Source organism: Felis catus, chromosome A2, assembly GCF_018350175.1.
Source record: "Felis catus isolate Fca126 chromosome A2, F.catus_Fca126_mat1.0, whole genome shotgun sequence".
Taxonomy (NCBI): Eukaryota; Metazoa; Chordata; class Mammalia; order Carnivora; family Felidae; genus Felis; species Felis catus.
Window position 1 is genome coordinate 93,454,189 of NC_058369.1, and position 24,979 is coordinate 93,479,167.

The 24,979-nt window shown below is 35.4% G+C and overlaps 1 long non-coding RNA gene across 2 annotated transcripts in view; it reads left to right on the forward strand.

The window, feature by feature from the left end:
• Positions 1 to 23,715, forward strand: part of LOC109497449 — a 118,448-nt gene extending 94,733 nt beyond the window's left edge. The window contains exons 5-7 of one of the 2 annotated variants that reach the window (XR_006594190.1): positions 10,381 to 10,690; positions 11,109 to 11,267; positions 22,783 to 23,715. This is a non-coding gene — a long non-coding RNA (uncharacterized LOC109497449). Of the gene's footprint in view, positions 1 to 10,380; positions 10,691 to 11,108; positions 11,647 to 22,782 lie in introns of those variants that run through there. The other variant, XR_006594191.1, reaches the window with a different exon arrangement.
• Positions 23,716 to 24,979: the final 1,264 nt, after the last annotated feature.

Consider the following 24,979-nt stretch of genomic DNA (forward strand, 5'->3'; position numbering starts at 1 on the left):
TGTCTTTGGTTGTGTTATTATTTGGGGGTTTTCTCTGCCTTTGTATGAATACACCTATTACACTTTTATTGGTTCTTCTTGAGAAATTCTTAAGCTTTCAAGGATTTTAATTTTTTTAGCAAAATTCTTAAACACTTTTTATTTTTTCAGAGATGGCACTTCAACTCGAACTTGTGGTTTCTCCCTTACCTGTAGGCCCTGGCCTGTTTTCTGGGCATATTCTCTGTCTACTGCAGTTTCCTCTCACTCACACAGGAGTTTATATAAGATGGCTACAGAGTTGGGGAGGTGTGGGTAGTACTCAGGGCGTTAGGCCTACTCTATCTGCAAGCACCTCTATCACCATGTGTGGTACTCCCAAAGGCTTGTTGTGGCCTTCCTGCTAAGTCCATTCAGCAGGAACTGTGTCTTGTTATTCTTACCTGCATTTTTCCTGACCTTTTCCCTCCAGCCACTCCTAGAGGCTCCCAACTCAGTACTTTGGGTGCTTTTGGAAACCATTTTTCCAGCTGTGTCCTACACCACTGGGGTAGCCAGGCACTTACTCACTGTTTTCCTTTTCCCTTTGCTGCCACTTAATAGTTCAGCATTGTGCAATATTATCTTTGAGGGCAGTGGAGAGGAATAGCATTGATGAAGTTCTATGTACCATCTCTACTGCATCTAAACATGTGCACACACACCAATGGTGTGCTGGAATCTCCCCTCAGGAAGACTGGTCTTCTGAAATTTTCTTGTCTGTGGTTATCTTCCCAACTCAGCACTCTCAGGTTTGTTTGTTCCCTGCACCCACCCCCCACCCCCCCAACAAGAGGGGTTTAGAGCAAGTTTGCTGCTCTGCTGGTTCCACAGTTGATACTGAAGTCTGTCTACCTGTAACTGGATGCACAGGTGGGCAAGACTTCTCTTGAGTCCTTCAGCATATGGTGCTGGATCCTATAACTCCCACAAAAGTACATTTATTCATAAATAAATGTCTAACTCTTTGTTGAAAATGGGGAACTGAAAGGCAGAATGTCCTATTTTTTAACTTTTTTAATTTTAATTTTTAGAGAGAACATAAGGGGGGAGAGAGAGGGAATCTCAAGTAGGATTCATGTTTGTATGAAGACCTATGTGGGGCTCCATGACCCTAGGATCATTGCCTGAGCCTAAATGAGGCATCAGATGCTCAACAAACTGAGCCACCCAGGCATAAAAGACAGAATGTTTAAGCCACTCTGATGCTTACATCACTCCTATAATCTTTAAATTATCAACTATATTTTACACTATATAACCTTTCTCCTATACATATTTTTAGTTATGCTTCTAATGTCTTACTAAAATAAATAATGTAATAATGTAATGTTTTTCTGGTAACTCCTTTCTAACCTTAAGTATATTACATCTTCCTGGATTTTATGGGCACAGATAGTCTACTCTGTAATCCCTAGACAATGACTTAATTTGACATATTTTCCTACATAATGATTTATTATTTGGGCTCAGCTACTTAAACACTTGGTATGCCTTTCATATATGCTGAGTATTAATTATAACAAGCTCTTCACTTTGAGTTTGTTTTAAAATTCCTATAACAAAAGGTAGTATTATTTCCATCTTATAGATAAGGAAACTGATATTGAGATGATATACCTAAGGAAACAAGGGTAGTTTCGAACTGGGATTCAATGACAAAATATAATCTGCCCTTTCCACAACTGTGATATTTCCTTTATGCTGGCTACCTTGGTACCTTTATCATGCTTGTGTGGAGAAGGAATGAGGAGAAAAGAGAGTACCCCTAAGTTTAATAAGACATGAAACATGTCAGAGAATAATAGATAAACTCACCTCCGTTACAGAAACAGAAATAGAAGCTAATAAACATGTCGCCGTTTGCTGTGTAAAGACTTGAAAAGGTAATATGATTATGCATCAACTGAAACACTGGGTCACTGGTCTAAGAGGAATCAAGGGACTAATTATGTCAACTTGCAGAGAGAAGAGTGGTGGAAAACAAAAAAACACAATGTTCTGTAATAGCTAACACCAAAATTGGATCAGAAACATACACTGAAGTCCTCTCAACTAGGGGAGAGACAGGCAGACCATATAAAAGGGCAAGCTGCATAAACAGACACATTTGTAGGATTAGCACTTTAATAAAAAGGAAGGAAAGGGAGAATAATGCTAAATAAAGCTTAGTGACAAAAAGAAATAAAGTCTTTTCTGATTTTTTCAAGTCAGAAGTTGAGGTCCAAACCAAAAAGTATACTACAGGCAATGGAGCCTAGAAAGTGGAGAAAAACAGGTCTCTGGTGGAAATCTTCACTACAAGGTCTTCATTAATATTGGAAATTATAGAAAAATGATTCATCACCCTGGAAGACAGGGCCTTGAACAGTTTAAAAACATCAGAGCCGCAAACAATAAAGCTGAAATTCTAGGTGAGGCTTCTGCTAGGCAGACAACTGTAACTCCAAGCCAAGCCACAGCAGAACATTCCCAGGCCAAGACAATGGGACAGAAGGTTGTGAAAGTTTGATTGTCAGGGCCAAGTGGAGGTTCAAGACTCATATTATATATACTGGACAACAGATCTTTGTCAATAAGCTGCATTCTGTACTCACCAGTGGTTAGTGTCAGAGTTGTGTTGTTTTGTTTTTGAGCTATATATAAAGAATATAGGATTCCTAAGGAATGAAGGATTAATTACTTAATCATGGTAGGAATTAGGCTGAGTCTGTGTGTACTGGCTGAGAAGGTCTGGAGAAAAAAAAAAAAGGCAGAAGTTGGCATTGTGCATTAAACAAAGCCTGTTCCAACCCCTAATTCTGGCATCTATCTACAAGAGTCTTCTGACTTACAAATTACTTGTCAATCACTGATAAGCTAGCTAACTTACCAGTCTTTCTCCCATAAGCCCTTTAAAAGCAAATTTGTATTCATTCATATGTGTTCCAGTAGGTTCTTTTCCCCCTTTCATAACCATAGAAAATATATTGTTAGTATATAGATCAGTCATATACTGAAGTGTATCTACATAGAATTTAAAAATACTGCATACTCTTAGTAAAGTCTATATGGCTTAGGGCCTATGGCTTTACAGCACTATATAAGGAATATCAATTTATAGCACTTAATACTGTTCTAAAAGATTCCTGTAGGTAGTTGCATTTAACATGTATTACATTGATTGATTGATTATTTAAATTCAAGTAGTTAACATAGAGTGATTTCTTACATATGACACCCAGTGCTCATCCCAAAAAGTGCTCTCCTTAATGCTGATCACCCATTTAACCCATCCCTCACCCACCTCCCCTCCAGCAATCCTCAGTGTGTTCTCTGTATTTAAGAGTCTCTTATGGTTTTCCTCCTTCTCTGTTTTTATTTATATTTCCTTCCTTTCCCCTATGTTCATGGGTTGAGTTTCTCAAATTCCACATGATTGAAATCACATGTATTATATTTTCTTTATCCTTTTCATACCTGATTATATTTGTTTATAAAAAGCTCTCAATTCCTGAGAACTATTTCTTAAGAACTATTTCTTAAGGGTTTTTTTTTTGGTAATAAAACATTGATGAATGGGTACCTAGATTATTAAAATTGAGTCCCACAAGTATTTAACTTGTATACACATACTGGAGAGACAGATGGATAAGAAGCTATAACTACTGTTAAGAATCTGTCTAGGTGAAGAGAAAGAGACCTATTCACAAATAACTTCAGTGCAAGTTCATAGGGACAAATACTATAAAACAAGTATAAAAATTTCCTGTGGGAGTAAAAAGAAAAATGTGATTGAAATTATGGGTTGGATGTTAAGAAAGAGAAGCCTTGCAAAGGGTGTGGAATTTGAGTTATATCTTTAAGAATACTTATATCAAGAAGGCAGAGGTGGAAAATAAAAGAAAGGGAAAAGGAAAGGTTATTGTTAACTAAGAAAGGAAAAAAAAATCCAAGACCTAAAATTGCATGTTTTATTCCAGGGACAAGGAATAGTATCCTGTCTGGAGTATAGAGGGGTTAGAACAGAGACTTTGAAGAAGTCATTGCTAAGGTTCTACAAAATGTGTTCAAGAAGCGTTAAATGGTGGTAAAATAAGTTATCTGTCTAAATAAATTATGTAAGAAATATTGTTGATCCAGATGAGGGAATTTGTCTAGAAGAATGAAGGTTGGTAGGAAGAGGGTACATTTGCATGTTATCTGGATCATACTATCAAAGAACTGGCTGGTCTTCATTTGACTCCACAGTCAAATGGAGTCAAAGGAAGACTGCATCTTATAGCTTTAGAGAATGAGTGAAGAAAAATTGAAAAACTAGGACTACAGGAAAAAGAAGTGGTATCAGGAAAGACAATAAATTTGGTGTGAGAATTATGGTACAGATCTTGATCTGAGAAACGCAGCTAGCCTCATGTCTAGACTACATTTCCCAGAGTCCCTTGTTGTATGAACCATGGATCTGAGCTCTGTGCAAGGAAATATAACTGGCATGATGTGTACCACTTCCAGGTCTGACCAAAACATCCTCCGTGCATATTTCATGTTCTTTCTCCTTCTACCACTAATGAAAGTTACTGTGCTGCCCCAAAAGAATAGATGATGCTTCAGTTCCTGGATATCTGAGAACCAGATATACTTACCTTGGTTGGTTATTTGATCTGTAAACCTCTAGTGTTTTTGAGATTTTGGAGTCTATTTGGTTCTGTTTTCTGAAACAGTGTAATGTTCCATGAGAGATAAATAAGCAGGGTCCCAAGATAATATGGAGAAGAAGCAACTAATTCAGGATGAGAGGGCTAAGAAAGCTTCCAAGAAGTTTACCTTAAATTGAGATAGGGAGTTTGAAGAGAGAAAATTATTGGGAAAGTCATTCTTAAAAATAAGCATCATCTATATATGAACACAAGATTGAAGGCCAGGATTTTTGTGAATTTCTTGCCTTTTGGATTCTAGGAAGCAAAGACATCCATTAGCTGGTCTTACTGAGATGTAGTAGTTTGATTATAGATTATCTGGTTAAAAATAAAACAGAACTATAAGCAGGTTCTTTTGTCCCTAAGATCAAGTAAGTTTTATACAAGTCTTAAAGATTTGAAAGCCTTAAACAAGCTTTAATTCACCCACCACCCACCCTAGACTAAGTGGAAAAGCAAAAAGTGGGTCCTCAGACCAAAACAAACAACAAAAACAGTGGTTTCTCACCCCTCTAGTAAGGGAATTAAAGAAATTGTCAACAGAGAAGGGGAAATAAAAGTATCTTGACAAGCTACGGTGTCAAAAGAAATTGGATTTTTCCTCATTTTGTCAGAGGTGAAAAAGCACTTTCTAGTAAGTGCAAGATAACAGCACAGATCAAATTCATCTTGTTACCTGCATTACCCTTCTTTGCATTTTATATAAATTTTAAAACCAGCTTGTTAATTTCCAAAAAAAGGAAAACAGGTAGACATTTTATTGGGATTACATTAAAGCTATATGTCAATTTATGTAGTACAGACATCTTTATAGTATTGAGTGTTTCAATCAATAAACATCATAAATCCCTATACAGATTTCCCTTGCTATCTGAAGTGCAGTGTTCCTATGAAATATTTCATTAGCTGCAATGACCTAAAGCAAAGAAGCAAGTGCCATTAATTTATATGGAACATGTTTTAAGCATTCTCAAACCCAAAAAACAACCTATCTTAGGCTTTGCTGGTACCTTAGGACACCTCTTGCTAACAGACACACAAAAGAAATTGAGATAAAGCACAAATGCTCACAGACACAGGTGAAAACTATAGCTGCTTGATGCGGAAGCTAAGTGTAGGCAAGGGGAATATGTGTGATGGTACTATTCTCGTTTTTCACCTTTTTGTTGTAAAAGTGAAAATCCTCTTCAGATTTCTTTGGAGTAGCAAAAACTGGTACTAATGTAAGTCTTTTGTAAAAGCAAAATGGTATAACACAAACTTTCAAAAATGGACAATACCTGTGTACAGGTCTTCTCTTGCTCTTATGCCACTTTTTAAAATTATTATATAGAGTAGTGGTTCTTGAGCAGTTTTATGGGGTTTCAAAATTCTGATGTAGATACAAATGTTTGCTGGGTTTTATCTACTGTAAGATAATATTGTCACTACTTCATTGATAACTCTTGAAACGCCATTTCTACTTTGTTGCTGAAATAGAAACATGGTATTTTTATATACTGATCTTATATCCAGTGACTTACCCAAATCGCTCATTAATTTTAATAGTTTATTCCCTTGGATTTTCTTGATTCAGTCATGTCTTCTATTAATAATGGTAGATTTGTATCTTTCTAATTCATATATACATATATGAATTTGAATATATATATAGAATATACATATATATGAATTAGAATATATATATTAGAATATATATATATATACATAATTTCCTTTTCATGACTTACAACACTGGTTAAGATATTTAATAGAAGTGTCACAGTCTGATACCCCCTCTTATTCCTAATCTCAAGCAGTTTTCAGTATTTCACCATTACGTGTAATGTCTGCCAAACATTGTTTTTAGAGATACCATTATCAGATTAAGGAAATTACCTTATTTTCCTAGTTGATTATTTTCACTACTGAGTGAACCTTAACAAATATTTTTTATACATCTATCAACATAATAACTTGCTTAGTAAATGTGTACATTTCCTCAAATAAGTAGTTTTTCCAGACAAAAGATGTTACACACTTTAAAAATTAGATTTAGGGGCACCTGGGTGGCTCAGTCAGTTAAACATCCAACTGCGGATCAGGTCATGATCTCACAGTTTGTTAGTTCAAGCCTTGTGTTGGGCTTTGTGCTGACAACTCAGAGACCAGAGACTGGTTAGGGTTCTGTGTCTCCCTCTCTCTCTGTCCCTCCCTGACTCACACATTCACTCTCTCTCTCTGTCTCTCTCCCTCAAAAATAAATAAGCATTTAAAACAAATTTTAATTAGATTTAAAACCCACTGAAACTCTTCACATGGCAGATTTTAATTTATGTTACAAAATTCTGTTTCTGTCTACATTTATACATCCATAAAAGATAAGAGTTTTGATGATCCATATCTGTATCACATAAGAGTAGAAACATTGCCCATTTTCAAAATGTTTGATCATCCAAATGTTGGCAATACATTTTCTTGGCATGTCTAAACAAATGAGCAGCATCTCATAAACTCCTAATAAATTCATGAAAATTAGGAGCACGGTTTTGGAGGGCAGTTTAATCCTATCTATCAAAATTACTGCATTTATATCTTCTGCCTTAATCATTCCACTTTTGAGAATTTAAACTTCGTCCATTTAAATATTTTCAAAATGATATGTGTATGTCATTGTAGCTGTATTTATTGTAGCAAAAATACAAAAGGAATTGCCTGGAACATGGGGGGCTGCAGTGAAAAAGGAATGTCAAAAGTATGCCCCATGACATAAAGATTCTTATTACATTAATTCTGTTTACATTCATTTGGCAAGAACAGGGAAGATGGCCAACTTTGGCCCTAATGAGAGAAGGAATCTGAACATAATTCTTTTCCAGAGAATTAAACACTGACGAACTACAATAGGCTTTACCAGAGTCTTGCTTTAAGATCAGCAAATCTTGGATTCTTCCTTCTCTTGCTTACATACTTACCTCCTCCCAAGCTAAACTATACAATCTTCCCTCTCATTTACTACTTAAGCTCAAATCCTAGGTGTAGGAGTTCTCCACCTGCAGACACCCTCTGCCAGATCATTCAGATTCAGAGCAGTGAAACAAGGAAAGCCTACCTACCATGAACACTTCTATTCAGATGGAGAAACATACACTCATTGTTCATATTTAGCAATGCCAGTTCATATTGGCCATATACAGAAATGGGCTTCTTTCCTAGTTGAAGGGAATAATCCTGGATAGGGCTCTGATTTGTCCTCCTGAAGGTAATCCCCAGTCCATTGTTGTCTATGGTCCTTGAATCCACTCACCTCAAGGCAATTCTTTTTCCATTATCTTCAGAATATGCTCCAGCTGAAGAAAATGTGTGACACTATTACTTTTTGAGTGGTGAAAATCTTTCTCAGCCCATTTTCTGACCACAGAGAGTTGTAAGCACAGTAGTCTATTTTAGTCCACACTAGTGTTCCTCTTGATAGTAAAACTCTTTCCAATAATTTATTGGCCTCTAATTTCAGTCAATATTATGTACAAACAACCACATTCAGAATTTTTCTCAAGGAATGCCTCTCTATATATATTTAATTGAAGACACCTTGAATGGCCAGGACTTTTTTAAGAAAGTCACATTCTTACTCTTTTTTTCACAGAAATTGTCTTTCCAATGAAAAGCACAGACTTTCTACCACTTAACCTGTTCAGATATCTTAGCAATTGTTATATGGTCCATATGTTTTATACCATCTTTGCCACAAGGCTGATTTCAAACACTTTTTCTCTAAACTTTTCCTGTTAGAAATCAAAACACAACATGCCTTGCAAACCTCAAGTCTTAACTTTCAGGACTGTCTCTCATGCTTTTCATTTCTTCTCTCAAACTGGCAATTTCTGCCCTCGGCTTATCTCATGTAATTCCTTTTCAAGGATAGTCAACAGTAGACAATTCACGCTACTAGGGTCTTCCAGCATTTCCACCAAACTGTAAAAGACATTACCGACTTTCCAAAGTATTGCAGGTGACAGTTTTATCATTGTTTCTCCTTCCAGCTCTAACAACACTTATCTTTCCCCTCACTTACTTGGGGAAACTGGGACTTATAAAGTAACCTGAAACCATGCAGCATGGAGATAATTTTTCCTACCCTCTTGATAGCATTTGGTCAGGTTTCTCACTCTCCTTGTATCACTGTATATGCCTCTAATAATACCACTACCCTCTTAGTACCATTATCCAATTGGCAGCAGGCTGGGAAACAAGATAGCCAATTTTGTTCACTTTAAAATGTATACAGATGGACATAGATATATGGCTCTGAGTTATTAAGCCTCCTCCATCCAATAAAGCTTTGGCTTTTTGTTCATACATTTGTGTCTGTTATTTTGTGCTGATTTTGTCAGTCAAGCTCTATCATGACTATTATACCTAGAGAGATTTTTCCCATCTTATTTCACAATTTAAGATACTTCCTAGAGATTTGATGTGGTTAGAGACTTACCCCTGGATAAGTGTTTAAACAAATTGATACATGTTTTTAAAAAATGTTTCCATGTTTGATAAAACAAAATTCTATTATTCTCTTAACGTTTCTTTTCTTTCTTCAAAAAGCCAAAAATTATATTTATTTTCACATTTTTGGTAAGCTATAAATGATTTGCCTTTTTGTATTTGTAATATGCCTGTTTTTATTTTATTATTCTGAAAAGCAAGGGCAAGTACTTAGTTGGAAAATTCTTTTAGCTCCTCTATCCTGTACATGAAAAATAAATTATTTTAGAGTGAGTCCTTGGACTCTTAGCACTAGAATAACAGAAAATTGGCTGGGGCTTTAAATACTGGCTATCATCCTCATTCTCAAGAGCTCTGCAACCCTAGCAAAGTTCTATAGATGCTACAGAAAAGAAGAAGTGGATATCTGCTTAACAATTGCTCTCACAATTTGGTCCATTAGTACCTAATTTTCCCCTGCTTGAATTTATCACTATATAAATGCAAATGTAAACATTTTCACAATATTCTAGGAACTCTTAGAATAGATTATGCATAAAGTAAGTTGATTTATTAATCGATATATCAACTCCCAAGTATCAAACAAAGGTAGTTATCTGCCATGTTGACTATTTAGAGTCTAATGCTCAGTCACGTCAATTAAAATATAAGTATTTTGATTTCCATCAAGAATATGAACAAAACATCTTAGGGGATTATGAAACATGGAAACTAGATAGAGCTTTCCTTAACTATGATGAATAAAAATGAGTAATATGTTTTTGAAAAAATTTAAGTGCATATTTATGTAGTAATTTATTTCTCCATATATTTTCCAAATAATTTTTGGGAAATGAAAATTTATCATATTTACACGAGTGGTAAGTTAGAAGAGGATTTTCTATGTGGAAGAGTCTAATATTTATAGAAAAGACTTGTTTTATACAGGCATTTCTTTCTTTGTTCCCACAAGAATGTAACATTTCCTGAAGTGTGGAATTTACAATTGGAAAATAAACTCTTAAGAGCAAAGTGATTTCTTTTACTTATATTTTGGGTTTAAAAGGTAAAAGCTCTATTTTAGCTCAAAAAGCTTTTCTCATATGCTTCTTGGGCATATTATTGTAATTTGAAGAGGTTCTGAAAATAGAGGCAATAAGACTGTTTCTGCTTACATGCTGTGAAATTCTCCCCATAAGATTTTTAAACTGAACTTGCTCAACAGGCAGAGAGAACCGCCTTCTTTTTCAAAGATAGAGGAGGACTTGTTCAGCAAGAGGAAAAGACAGCATAGCAGTCTCTGAAGGGCCACGTTGAGTGTGCCTGTGATTGCTGCTCCTATCAATTGTTGTCCTGTCACCAGAAGATGCCAAAGAAACACAACATGTGCATGTCACAGGGAGAGTAAGTTTAAAGCAGAAGCTAACCTAACTGCCTGGAAAAAACATCTTCAAAAGAGAAGATCATTTCATTTATACGTTTTGTGGTCTGAAAGTCCAAAAGGACCAGTGCTTATTTTCCTCAGTCTGCTGCAGGTAAAACTGAAAATAAGTTCCATTCTCCTTGAAACAAGGTTTCAGACTTACTTAAGCTTTGAGGCTAGGTTGGGGGTGAAGTGATAATAGAAACATAGGGAAATATTTTCTTCTATCATTCAAGGTTTCTATAATAATGCAAACTTTCAGCCCTTCAATAAAAGCAAAAGTTACTTTACAAGAAATATACATTTTTGAATTGTAATCAGACTTCCAAGTCAAAAGTCTTTTATGTATTTGCTAAGTACTCTGCTAACACACTGATTCAGTTTGTGGGCTTTTGGGTGTGGGAGTAACTGAAAGGAGAAGATCAATTAGCTCCAACTGAGAATGTTTGCATACATGTATTTGTTATGGACTGAATGTTCCCTAAATTTCATTTGCTGAAATCTAATTCTTATGGTGATGCTATTTGTAGGTGACCTTAGTAGAAAAGTCAGAGCGCTACCTCCATCTCTGTCTGCCATGTGAGAACACAAGGAGAACTCAGAAGTCTACAGATAAAAAAAGAAGTCACCATGCTGACAACCTGATATCTGAGTTCCAGCCTCCACAACTTGAGAAGTACTTTCTGTTCGTAAGTCCTCCAGTCTATGGTATATGGATAGAGCAGCTAAAATTAAGATGCTTTATCCAGGAATTATTTGCATGGACTCTGCAGTGTGAAGAGCTGGCTGTGAATACATGAAGGGATAAAGGTTGCTGAAGAAGTTAGACAAATAAAATGACTAGACAGGACAATTTGAATGTGAAGTGCCTCTAGAAAGAAGTGACAAATGGCATCATAATGCAGTGCTTTGAACTACTCCAGAATATAAAATTAACCCTCAGAAAGTGTTCTGAATGTATAAAACTAACACTGGTATCAGAAGTAGTGGGTGATGGCAAACCTTACCCACTTCATCAAAATAGATTCTGGAGGAGACATGGAATAAAATGCAACAACCTTCTTAACAGCTTTGAGTTTATTATTATAAAAAAGTAAAAGAATTAATTCTTTGACAACACTGTATGTAAAAGCACCAAGAGAAGAAACATTGTACATCCCGTTCCTATAAGAATAGGTTGTCCATGAGATTATAAGAGAAGATTTATGTTCACCCAACACCACATCTCCTGACACCCATCTCACTTCTGATGCAGCAATGTCAGGTCACATTTTGCAAGCAGATCATCACACAACTTGTTAAAATGTACTCCACCCCTGCTGGGGCTCAAACATTACCCACAACAGGGCATAAGTCTTAATGAACTTAGTGACTCCATCAACTGTAAAACATTTGTATTATAGGGATCTCAGAAGAAGAAGAGAGATAAAGTGGGCAGAAAGTTTGAAAAAAAAAAAAAGCTGAAAACTTTTGTAATATGGGGAAGGAAATAGATATCCGGCTTGGAGGCACAGAGATCTCCCACAAAAAATTCATCCCAGGGAAGTCCACAACCAAGCCCCATAGTAATTAAAATGGCAAAAAGTAGAGATGAAAGAAAGCAGTTACATACAAGAGAAACCCCATAAGGCTCTCAGTGGATTTTTCAGCAGAAATTTTGCAGGCCAGAGGGAGTGGCATGCTATATTCAAAGTGCTGAAAGGGAAAAATCTGCAGCCAAGAATACTCTATCCAGAAAGGCTATCATTAGGAATAGAAGGACATATAAATATTGTTTCTCAAAGAAAAACTAAAAATTCATGACCACTAAACCACCCCTATAAAAAATATTAAAGGAGACTCTTTAGGTAAAATAAGACCATAAGTGAGAGTATTAAAATTAAAAAAAAAAACATTAAAAATAAATATTTTGATAAAAATCAGGGGATTCGCAAAATAAAAAGATGTAAAATACGACACCATGTATCTAAAGCATGGCAGAAGAGGAATAAGAATGGTTTCAAATTTAAGCGACCACCTACTTCATATAGACTGCTATATACAGAAGATTTTGTATACAAACCTAACGGTAACCACATATCAAAACCCACTAATGCATATGCAAAAAAATAAAGAAAAGGAATCTGTATCACTAAAGAAAGCCAACAAGCCATGAAAGAGAACAAGAAAGGATCAGAGAAAAACCACAAAACAAGTAAAAAATAGCAATAAATATTTATCAAGAATTACTTTGCATGAAAATGGACTAAATGCTCCCATCAAAAGGACAGAGGGTGACAGAATGGATAAGAAAACAAGACCCACCTATATGTTGCCTACATGAGACTCATGTCAGACTGAAAGTGAGCGGATGGAGAAAGATTTATAATGCAAACTGATGTCAAAAGAAATTTGGGGCAGTAATAGTTATATCAGACAAGATAGACTTTAAAACAAAGACTGTAACCTGAGGGAAAGAAGGACACTAAAGGGAACAATCTAAGAAGAAGCAATAATTGTAAATATTTATGCACCCAACATGATAGCACTCAAGTGCATGAAACAAACATAATGGCAATGATCGATAGTAATAAAATAATAGTAGGGGACTTTAACACTCCACTTAACATGAATGGACAGATCATCCAAACAGAAAATCAACAAGGAAATAGTTTTGATTGGGCAAGATGGATTTAACAGACAAATACAGAACATTCCACCCTAAAACAGCAAAATAAACATTATTTTTAAGTGTACAAAGAATATATTAGGCCACAAAACAAGTTTCAACATATTGTTAAAAAGCTGAAGTCAGGGGGCACCTGGCTGGCTCAGTCAGTTGAGCATCTGACTTTGGCTCAGGTCATGATTTCGCGGTTCATGAGTACAAGCCCCACATTGGGCTCTGTGATGATGGCTCAGAGCCTGGAGCCTACTTCAGATCCTGTCTCCCTCTCTCTCTCTCAAAAATAAATAAACATTTAAAAAAATTAAAAATGTTGAAGTCATACCACGCATCTTTTCTGAACACAATCCTATGAAACTAGGAATCAAGCACATGAAAAAAATCTGGACAGAGCAGAAAAAATACGTGAAGATTTAATAACATGCTACTGAATAATGAACTCATCAACCAAGAAATCAAAGAAGAAATAAAGACAAATGACAAACACAATGGTCCAAATCTTTGGGATTCAGCAAAAATAGTTCTATGAAGGAAGTTCAGAGCAATATAGTACTACTCAAGAAGAGGGAAAAAAAAAAGCCAAAAACAAAACACCTAACCTTACACTTAAAGGAACTAGAAAAAGTAGAAAAAACAAAATCCTGCAAAAGGAAGGAAATAATAAAGACTACAGCAAAAATAAATGATATAGAAACAAAAAATAGAACAGATCAAGGAAACCAGGAGCTGGTTTTTTGAAAAGATCAGCAAAATGGATAAACTTCTAACAGACTCAGAGAGAGAGAAACCCAAATAAAATCACTAAAGAGAATAAATACCAATACCAGAGAAATACAGTTCTAAGAGATTATGAAAAATTATATGCCAACAAATTGGCCACCTAGAATAAATTAATTCCTAAAAACATATACCCTACCAAAGTTAAAGCAGGAAGAAATAGAAAATTTGAACAGACCAATTACCAGCATTGAAATTGAATCAGTAATCAAAAAGCTCCCAACAAAGAAAAACCCTGGACCAGATGGTTTGATAGGCTAATTCTACCAAACATTTAAAGAAGGGTTAATACCTATTCTCAAACTATTCCAAAAAAATAGAAGAGGAAGTAAAGCTTCCAAATTCATTCTATGAGGCACATATCACCCTGATGCCAAAACCAGATAAAAACACCACACCCACAAAAAAGAGTAGAGACCAGTATATCTGATGAACAAAGATGCAAAATTTCTCAACAAAATATTAGCAAACTAAATATAACAATGCATTTAAGAAAGTCATCCACTACAGTCAAGTGGAATTAATTCCCAGGATGCAAGAGTAGTTTAATATTTGCAAAACAATGTGATATATCACACCAATGAGAAAAAGGATAAAAATGTATGATTATTTCAATTGATGCAGAAAAAGCATTTGACAAAGTACAACATCCATTCAGATAAAAACCTTCTCCAAACCAGATCTAGAGGGAATATACCTCAACATAATAAAGATGTTATATGAAAAACCCACAATGAACATCATACTTAATGGTGAAAAACTAAGAGCTTTTCTCCTAAGGTCAGGCACAAGACAAGGATGTTTATTCTCACCACTTTTATTCAACATAGTAGTGGAAGTTCTATCCACAGCAATGAGACAACAAAAAGAAATAAAAGGCATCCAAATTGGTAAAACTGTCAGTATTTGCAGATGACAGGAAACTATACAGAAAACCCTAAAGACTCTACCAAAACACTACTAGAACCAATAATGAATTCAGTAAATTGCAGGATACAAAGTTAATGTATGAAGCAGCAGAAGTGATATTAAGAAAATAATCCTATTCACAATTGTACCAAAAATAAGTAAGACACCTAGGAATAAGCCTAACTAAAGAGGTGAAAGATCTGTACTATAAAACACTGTTGGAAGATATTCAAGATGACACAAAGAGATAGAAAGATATTTCTTGCTCATGGACTAGAAGAACAAGTATTGTTACAATGTCTATGCTAGTCAAAGCCATCTACACATTCAATGCAATCCCTATCAAAATACCAACAGCATTTTTTCACAGAACTAGAACAATCCTAAAATTTATATAGAACTACAAAGACCCCAAATAAACAAAACAACCTTGATAAAGAAGAACAAAGCTGGAGACATCACAATTCCAGATTTCAAGTCATGTTACAAAGCAGTACTAATTAAAATGGTACGGTACTGGAATAAGAACACATGGAATAGAATGAAACTGGGCCACTTTCTTTCACCATATACAATAATAAGGTCAAAATGAATTGAAGGCCTAAATGTGATACCTGAAACCTAAAAAATCCTTGAAGAGAGCACAGGCAGTAGTAGCTCTGTCATCAGCTGTGGAAACATTTTCCTAAATCTGTCTCCTGACATAAAGGAAATGAAAGAAAAAATTATTGGGACACCAAAATAAAAAGTTTCTTCACATTTAAGGAGATAATCAACAAAACTAAAAGGCAACCCATGGAATGGGAAAAAAATACTGGCAAATGACATAACTGATAAAGGTTTAATATCTAAAATATATGAAGAGCAGATACAACTCAACACCCAAAAACTAAGTACTCCAATTAATAAATGGGCAGAACACATGAACAGATATTTCTCTACACACACACACAGTGGAATATTACTCAGCCACAAAAAATAATGAAATCTTGCCATTTGCAATAACATGGAGAATATTATGCTAAGTGAAATAAGTCAGTCAGAGACAGACAAATACCATATGATTTCACTCATGTGTGGCATTTAGGAAACCAGGCAAATGAGCAAAGAAGAAAACAAAAACCACAAACCAAGAAATAGACTCCTGATTATAGAGAACAGTTTATTACCAGAGGGTGAGTGGATGGGAATTAAAGAGTATACTTTTCATGATCAAAAAAATGCTAATACAGACGTAATGTTCTGTAACACAACAAAAAAAATGGTAAGCCACTTTAATGTTAGAAATCTAAACATATTTCATTTGGGAGCTAAAAGGGGAAAATAAAAATATAACAGAATAGATATAGAGCAATGGCTTCCAATGAACTCTATTCATCTATCCCCTTGGCAGTCAAAGTTTGGTTGAAAACCAGCAGCATTGGATCACCAAAAAGCTTGTTAGAAATGCACAATCTTGTGTGCCTCGTTAGGTATGGAGATTCTACAATTTAACAAAATTCCCAAAATGAAAAGCAAGCTTGATTTAATAATTTACATATAAATGTTAGCCTTTTCTCCATCCTTACCTAAGTTTTCTCCCTTCCCTCCTGTTTTTGGATCTCTTCATCTTTTTCACTTTGTGTGGTGGGTATTTTTTCTTCTTTTCATTGTATCTTGACATGTTTTGTTTTGTTTTCAATAATTTTTTGGCAGTGCTTTCCTAAATGTATTCATGATGTTCCTTCTGTCAAGAATGGTCTCCTGCCCAAAATGTTAGTATTGTAACTGGATAAAAATGTTATCTCATTGAAGACTGGGATAATTCACTTTTGCAACTCTCATCACGGTTTCCACAACATATCTTACATTAGCTGTATTTCTCTTAGACTTCAAATGAAATCAATAAAGGTCAACATGCTTTCACTAAGTCCTACCCAAATCTAGGCTGACACATAGTGTATAAAAAGTGTGAAAGGAGGCCTACCAAACTCAACTTATTCCTGAATAAACTGCCTTTCCCCAATTGGGACACCAGGTGAAGTTTTTAAAAGAAGCCTATAGATATTCATGATCTGTTTAAGTAGCACTTCCTACCAATCCCCAACCCCATGACCTCAGTAACTGCCTGAGAGAAATCCCAAGGGGATTGCTGTAAGGTTTTCCTTCTTCTGAAAGACCAATAAAACTCATCTCACGTTATCGTACATTGCTGTACATCTTAGTCACTGCCAAAAATCCAAACCAGAAAGACCATCAAATCCACGGACAAATCTTAGATTACCTCCACACAACTCATCATTAACACCATTTCCCCTCTGGCTATGATTTCCCAACCACTATTCCCTTTGTAATTTGTGTCCTCATATCTGTAAAATCTAGTCACCTTCCACCTCTTTTTTTAAAGCTTCTTTCATGTTATTTGCTCTCATCAAAACCATGTGGAAACAACCAATTGTTTGAAAAGTCAAAAAGGGAACAAAAAAAAATACATAGAGACAAATGAAAATGAAAACACAATGATCCAAAATTTGGGGCACACAGTGAAAAAATTTTAAGAGGGAAATTTATAGTGAATACAAGCCTACCTCAAAAAATAAGAAAAATCTGAAATAATCTAATGTTAAAACTAAAGCAAAAAGAAGAACAACAAAAAAAACCCAAAGTTAGAAAAAAGAAAATAATAAAAATCAAAGCAGAAATAAATGAAATAGAGTAACAACAACAACAGCAACAAAACCAGGAAAGAGCAAATGGCAACAAAACCAGGAGCTTATTCTTTGAAAAGATAAGCAAAATTGATAAACCTTTAGCCATACTCATCAAGAAAAAAAAAAGACCCAAATAAATAAAATCAAAAATGAAAGAGAAATAGTAACAACTGACACCAAATAAATACAAAGGAATATAAGAGACTAATATGAAAACTCACATGCCAACAAATTCATTACTAACAATGAAATTGAATCTGTAATAAAAAAAAATTTCCCAACAAACAAAAGTTCAGGACCAGGTGAATTCTACGAAACATTTAAAGAATAGTTAATTCCTATTCTCCAGTATTTCAAAAGATAGAAGTGGAAGGAAAGCTTCCAGATATGTTCTATGAGGCCAACATTACCCTGATGCAGGAAATAGAGAAACTAAAAAAATTAAAAACTACCAGCCAATAATTCTGATAAACATAAATGCAAAATCCCTCAACAAAATATTGGCAAACCATATTTAGCAACACATTACAAGGACCATTCACCACGATCAAGTGGGATTTATTCCAGGAATGCAAGGGTGGTTTAATATTCACAAATTAAACAATGTGATACACACATTAAGAAAATGAAAGATAAAAACCAAATGATGATGTCAATAGCAGCAAAAGCATTCAACAAAGTTCAACATCTGTAGGACGGCTGACAATACTGACTCCATCTTTGGCCCTCCATTTTGTTCATTTCCACACAAGGACCCATTTCAAGGTTACATGTTCCAGGTCCCTTGGAGGTTAACATGTGTCCTGACCAGAATATTGGAAGGCTTGTTTTGATCTTTTTAAAAGTTGTTGAGATACATAGTAGCAATAACATTTTCTTCTCCACTGGCACCTTCTGACTTACAGATGGCACCATGAGATCTGTTAAATGTTAAACCTTTTATTTCACCCCAGTGACTTCTGCACATCCCCTCATTCTATGAAATCTGTGGACTAAGACCTTAAATTTGTAGAGAATAGCTCTGCAGCTCCTGGACTTTCATCCCTCTGTCAGTAAGTTACCCTAAATAAAACTCTGTGTAAACTATATGAAGTTGACTGCTTAATTTTCCAGTCTTAAATTACCTTGTCAGTTGGTAGAATACTTTACTTTCCCTTCTCCAGTTTCTAACATACATCTGTTCATAATAAAAACTCTCAATAAAGCAGGTTTATAGAAAATATACCTTAACATAATAAGGGCCATACATGAAAAACCCACTTCTAAGATCACACTCAATGGTAAAAAACTGAAAGCTTTTTCTCTAACATCAGAAATAAGACATGGATATCTACTCCTGCCACTTTTATTCAACACAGTACTGAAAATCCTAGCTGCAGCAATCAGACAAGAAAAGTTAAAAGTCATCCAAATTGGTAAGGAACAAGTTAAATTATCACTATTTGTAGATGACAAGATACTACATATAGAAAATCCTAAGGACTCCACCAAAAGACTATTAGAAGTTATAAATTAATCAGAAAAGTTGCAGGATATAAAATTAACATACAAAAATCTGTTGCATTTCTGTACACTAATAATGAAGTAGCACAAAAGCTCAATTAAGAAAACCATCCCAATTATAATTGCACAAAAAATACCTAGAAATAAACTAAGTAAGAAAAATACCTCTACTCTGAAAACAGTGAAACTTTAATGAACAACAATGAATATAACACAAATGGAAGGATATACCATACTTATGAATTGGAACAATTAATTTTGTTAAGATATTAATGCTATCCAAAGCAATCTACAGATTCAATACAACCACGATCAAAATAGAAATATTTTTTACAGATCTAGAATAATCCTAAAAATTTTATGGAATCATAAAAAAACCTGAAAAGCCAAAGCAATCTTAAAAACAAGAACATAGTTGGATGTTATCATAAGCCCCAATATCAAAATATATTATAAATATCTATAGTAATCAAAACAGTACGGTACTGTCACAAAAATAAACCCACAGATCAGAATTGACACATAGAACAGAATAGAGACCCAAGAAATAAATTCACCCTTAGTTAGTCAATTAATCTGTGACAGGGGAATCAAGAACTTACAATAGGAAAGAGACAGTCTTAAATAGTGTTTGGGAAACTGGACAGCTACATGCAAAAGAGTGAATTTGGACCACTTTTTATGTCATACACAAAATAAACTCAAAATGGATTAAAGACTGAAATTTGAGATCTAAAACCATAAAACTTCTAGAAGAAAACAGAGGCACTCATCTCTTTGACACTGTCCTTAGCAACATTTTTCTAGATATGTCTCCTAAGGCAAGGGGAACAAAAGCAAAAATAAACTATTGGGACCAAACCAAAATGAAAAGTTTTTCACAGAAACCACCAACAACATGAAATGAAACCTACTAAATGGGAGAAGAATATATCATTTTCAAGTATTTCTAAGGGGTTAATATCCAAATTAAACAAAGAATTTGTAAAACTCAACCCTCAAAAATAGTCTGATTTTAAAATGGCAGAGGACCCGAATAGACATTTTTTACAAAGAAGACGTAAAGATGACCAACAAACACATGAAAAGATGCTCAACATCACTAATCATCAGGGAAAGACAAATCAAAGCCACAATGAGAGACTGATTACCTTATATCTGTCAGAATGGCTAGTATCAAAAAGACAAAAAGTAGGGGCACCTGGCTCCTCAGTCAGTAGTGCATGTGACTCTTTATGTTGGGGTCATGAGTTAGATCCCCACACTGGGTGCAGAAATTATTTACTTACATACATACAAACATAGACAGATAGAAAATAGCAAGTGTTGGTGAGGATGTGAAGAAAAAGGGATGCTTGTGCATTGTTGGTGGGAATATAAATTGGGATCATGTGGGAAATACCACACTATCTACTAGTTCCACTACTGGGTATTTACCCAAAGGAAATGAAAACACTAAATGAAACAAGGATGTTTACTGCAGCATTATTTGTAATAAACAAGATGTGGAAGCAACTTAAGTATCTATTGATAGATAAATGGTTATGAAAGTGTGTGTATATGTATGTATGCATATATATGTATATGCATAACATACCCACAATGGAATATTAGTCAGCAATAAAAAAAAGAATGAAAGCTTGCCACTTGCAACAACATGGATGGATCTAGAGGGTTCATGCTAAGTGAAATAAATCAGATAAAGACAAATGACATTGGATTTCACTTATATGTGGAATCTTAAAAAGAAAACAAAAACGTAGAAATAAACCCACTAATACAAAGAACAAATTAGCGGTTGACAGACTGGAAGGAGGTGGAGGAATGAGCAAAATGTGTGCAGAGGCATGGGAGGTACAGACTTCCAGTTGTGGAATGAGTAAATCACAGGGTTGAAAGGTACAGCAAAGAGGAATATAGTTGATGGTATTGTAACAGCAAGTGGTATCTGCACATATGGTGAACAGAGACTAAGGTATACAGTTGTTGAAATCTGTTATACACCTGAAACTAATGTAACATTGTATATCAATTATACTTCAATAAAGAAACTGTTAAGTTCTGCATGTAAAATATTTTGAACTAAATAAAAATAAAAATATTTTTTCAAAATTCATAGGCAATATGTAAGCAATGCCTAGAGGGTACTGGTAGGAATAAATACATAACATTTAAAGAGAAGTAGAGCTAAATTTAATACTAGCTTTGGCCATATAAAACTGGAGATGAGTAAATAAACCTCAACCATACATAAGAAAAAAATGCAAATTAGAACAGAAACCATTAGAACATAAACCAATGAAAACAAAAGAGCATATCAACTAAACCAAAAGTTCTTTGGGAGGCAAAAAAGAATAAGATTATAAATACGTAGCTACACTAATGAAAAGAATAAAATTTGCTACTGTCAGAAATCAAAGAGTTCATGACTACTGACAGCATGGAAATTAGAAGGGCAATAAAGGAATAGTGCAAAGAGCTCTATTCCAACAAGTTTGATAAATTATATGAGATTCCCTGAAATACAAACTACCTAAACTCACCTATGGAAAACAAATTTAATGGTTTTATATCTATTGAAGAAATTAAATCAATAATTGATAAACTTTAGGGAGGGAGGGAAGAAAGGAGGGAGGAACTAGGTCCAGCTAAGTTTATTAATGGTTTCAACCAAATACCTAAAAAACAGTACCTATTTCCATAATCTGCTTCATAACTGGAGAGAAGAGTAAACACTTCAAACTCATTCAGTAACTCCACATTTACTCTAATAGCAAACAAGGACATTTTGGAGAAAAGAAAAATTACATAGCAGCATCTTTGATGAGTATAGATATGAAAATTCTCAACAAATTATTAGCATAGTAAATCCAGCAATGTATAGAAAGCAATACCCATGACAAAGTGGGATTTATTTCAGATGTGTAAGAGTGGTCCAGCATTCAAAAAACAATGTAATCCACATCAACAGACTAAAGAAGAAAAATGACAATCATACCAAAAGCGGAAAAAGCATCTATTGGACAAACTTTGATATCCGTTCATAATATAAGAAAAAAACCTCACAAAACTAGGAATAGAGAACAACTGCTTAAACTTGATAAAAACATCACAAAATACCTACACTTACCATGACACTTAATGATGAGAAACTGGATTTTCCCCAATAAGATTGGAAATAAGGTAAGAATATCCTTTATCACCAATCCTATTCAAAATTTTACTGAAAGCCTGAGCTCATACACTAAGGTAAGAAAAACAATAAAATTATACAAACTGAAAATGGAGATATAAAATTGTTTTTATTTAAAGATGGAATAATGGTCTTGGTAAAAACCCCAAAGAATTGAGAAAATAATTAATGGAACTAATAAATGAGTATGGGATGGTCATAGGATAAAAGGTCAATATGCAAAAATAAATTACTTTCCTGTGTCAGCAATAAACAACTGGAATTTGACATTTAAAAATCACTATTACAGTAGCACTGATAAAATGAAATACTTAGTACACATCTAACAAAGTATGAACAATGTCTGTGGAAGACTACAAAACATTGATGAAAGAGATTTCAGATCTAAATAAGTAATTTATCTCATATTTATGTAATGGAATATTCAGTAATGTTAAGATAACATTTTTTCTTCATTTCTTCTACAGATTCTCCAAAACATACTCAGTCAAAATTCTAGGAAGCTGTTGTATAGCTATCAACAAATTATCAGTTTTTATGGAAAGACAAATGACCTAGAGTAGAAAACACAACACTGAAGATGTTCGAAAATTCACAGAACACAATTTTTAAATACTCACTATAAAGCTATGCTAATCAATCCAGTGTGATATTGGCTACAGAAGAGATCAGTGGAATAAAAGAACTATCTCAGTTAAAGACCCATGCAAATATAATCAACTATTTTGACAAAGGAGCAAAAGCAATTAACTGAATAAAGAATTGTCTTTCACAAAACTGGAGAGTGACATGGTGATGTAAATTATTCCTGATTTTGCTCCATCTCACAAGAACAAAAACCAACAACTATTCAAGAACAAAACACCACAAGGACAATCCTAGAACATGGCGTGAGGCTGAAGACATGGCTCTGCACCATAAAAACCAAGACAAACTGCATTAGAAGGGTAAGAGAAGAGGCCAGAGGTTGACCCCATTGCCCCTCCCCACAGGCTAGTGCCACACCACATGGAAAGATCTCCCCTGAGCCTCCAGTTCCTCAAGAGGGAAAAAAGAGCCAGAAAGGACAACCACCCTGAGCATTGTGACTCATTTCATAGAAGCCCCTACTCTAATTTCACATCACAGGGTTTGCAGGGAAATCTTTGGCCTCAACCATTGGAAATCTGACTGATAGAGCAGGGGGTGAGTGCTTGCAAAAACTTGCACAGGACCTTGGCAGACCAAATCCATACCTATAGTGCCCAAGTAGTAATCTCAACCATTGGCTTTGCTAATATGCAAAAACAAATAGCACACTGTGGGGCTCCTGGGTGGCTCAGTTGGTTAAGCATCTGACTTCGGCTCAGGTCATGATCTCGAGGTTCATGAGTTCAAGCCCCAGGTCAGGCTTTGGGTTGACAACCCAGAGCCTGGAGCCTGCTATAGGTTCTGTGTCTGCCTCTATCTCTGTTCTTCCCCTGTTCACACTTTGTCTCTGATTCTCTTTCTCTCTCTCCCTCTCTCAAAAATAAACTTTAAAAATCCAAATAGCACATTCTGATTAGGGAGAGTTGCAGGGTGCATATCTGCCAGATTTGGATCTTCAAAGGTCCTAGGGCCTGGTTTGCCCTCACCCAGGCAAGTAGTTGAATCACAGCCCTACCTCCTGTGGAATGTCTCCCACCAGAGGGGCTTGTGACAACTGGAAGCAGTGTGACCCAGGGGTGCTTGAGCAGAGAAGCAAGCAAGCAAAGCTGATTATCCCCAGAGCAAATCCAATGCCAGATGTGTGGTACTCCCCTTCTTTAATAGACCAAAGGGATTAATTCATAGCCAAGGATAAGGGTAGCTCCCAGCATTTCCCAACCAGAAAGCCTGCTTGAGAGTGGTCTGGAGCAGCCACTCCTCCCATACAGGCAAGAATTTGGATCACAGCTGACCCAACCTGAGAGTGTTTTCTGGACTCATATGACTAGAAGTGTTGGCAACAACTCCTGGAAGTTGTGCTGACCAGCAGCACTTGAGCAGAGATGTGTGTGGGCAGAGTAAATAGTTTGCAGAACAAACCATATTGTCCTATTTGGTCACAAAACTTGGGGTGCAGGTTAGCTTGAGTTAAGACAACAAAGAACTTTATCAGCCTTAAAGCTACTTCTCCCACTGTCCCTTGGCAAGAAATCTAATTCACTGCCCTGCTCATTGCTGAATATACCCTTTAACCTGTCCAACTGGGGAACCTAACCTGAGCACAAGGGTAGCAATTTAACAGCCCTTTGTATGGTGACACCTGAACAACACAGGCCATGGCTTCCCCTGTCTATAGAGTAAAACCAGTGGCCTTACCTGATCAGAGAATCTAGTGTATAGTCTGTCCAGATTTGGGTCCTCAAATAAGCTGTATAGTCCTTGGGTCTCATCCTGATGCTCTGCCTGGTCAGAAAACCTAATTCATAGCCCCATATACTACTGAATATAATATCCAATTCTGACTATCTAATAAGCCTAATCAGAGAATCCAGTCAACCACCCACCCTTCAGCTTCACTTGGATAGAAACCAAGCCAGCAGTCCTATCCTACTGTTCTTAGGCAGGAGCACAACCCCCATTCCATCCTCAAAGGTCAGATAATTGCCTTGCCCAAAAATAGACCATGATAGCAGTCTCTATCTTCCCAAGAACATC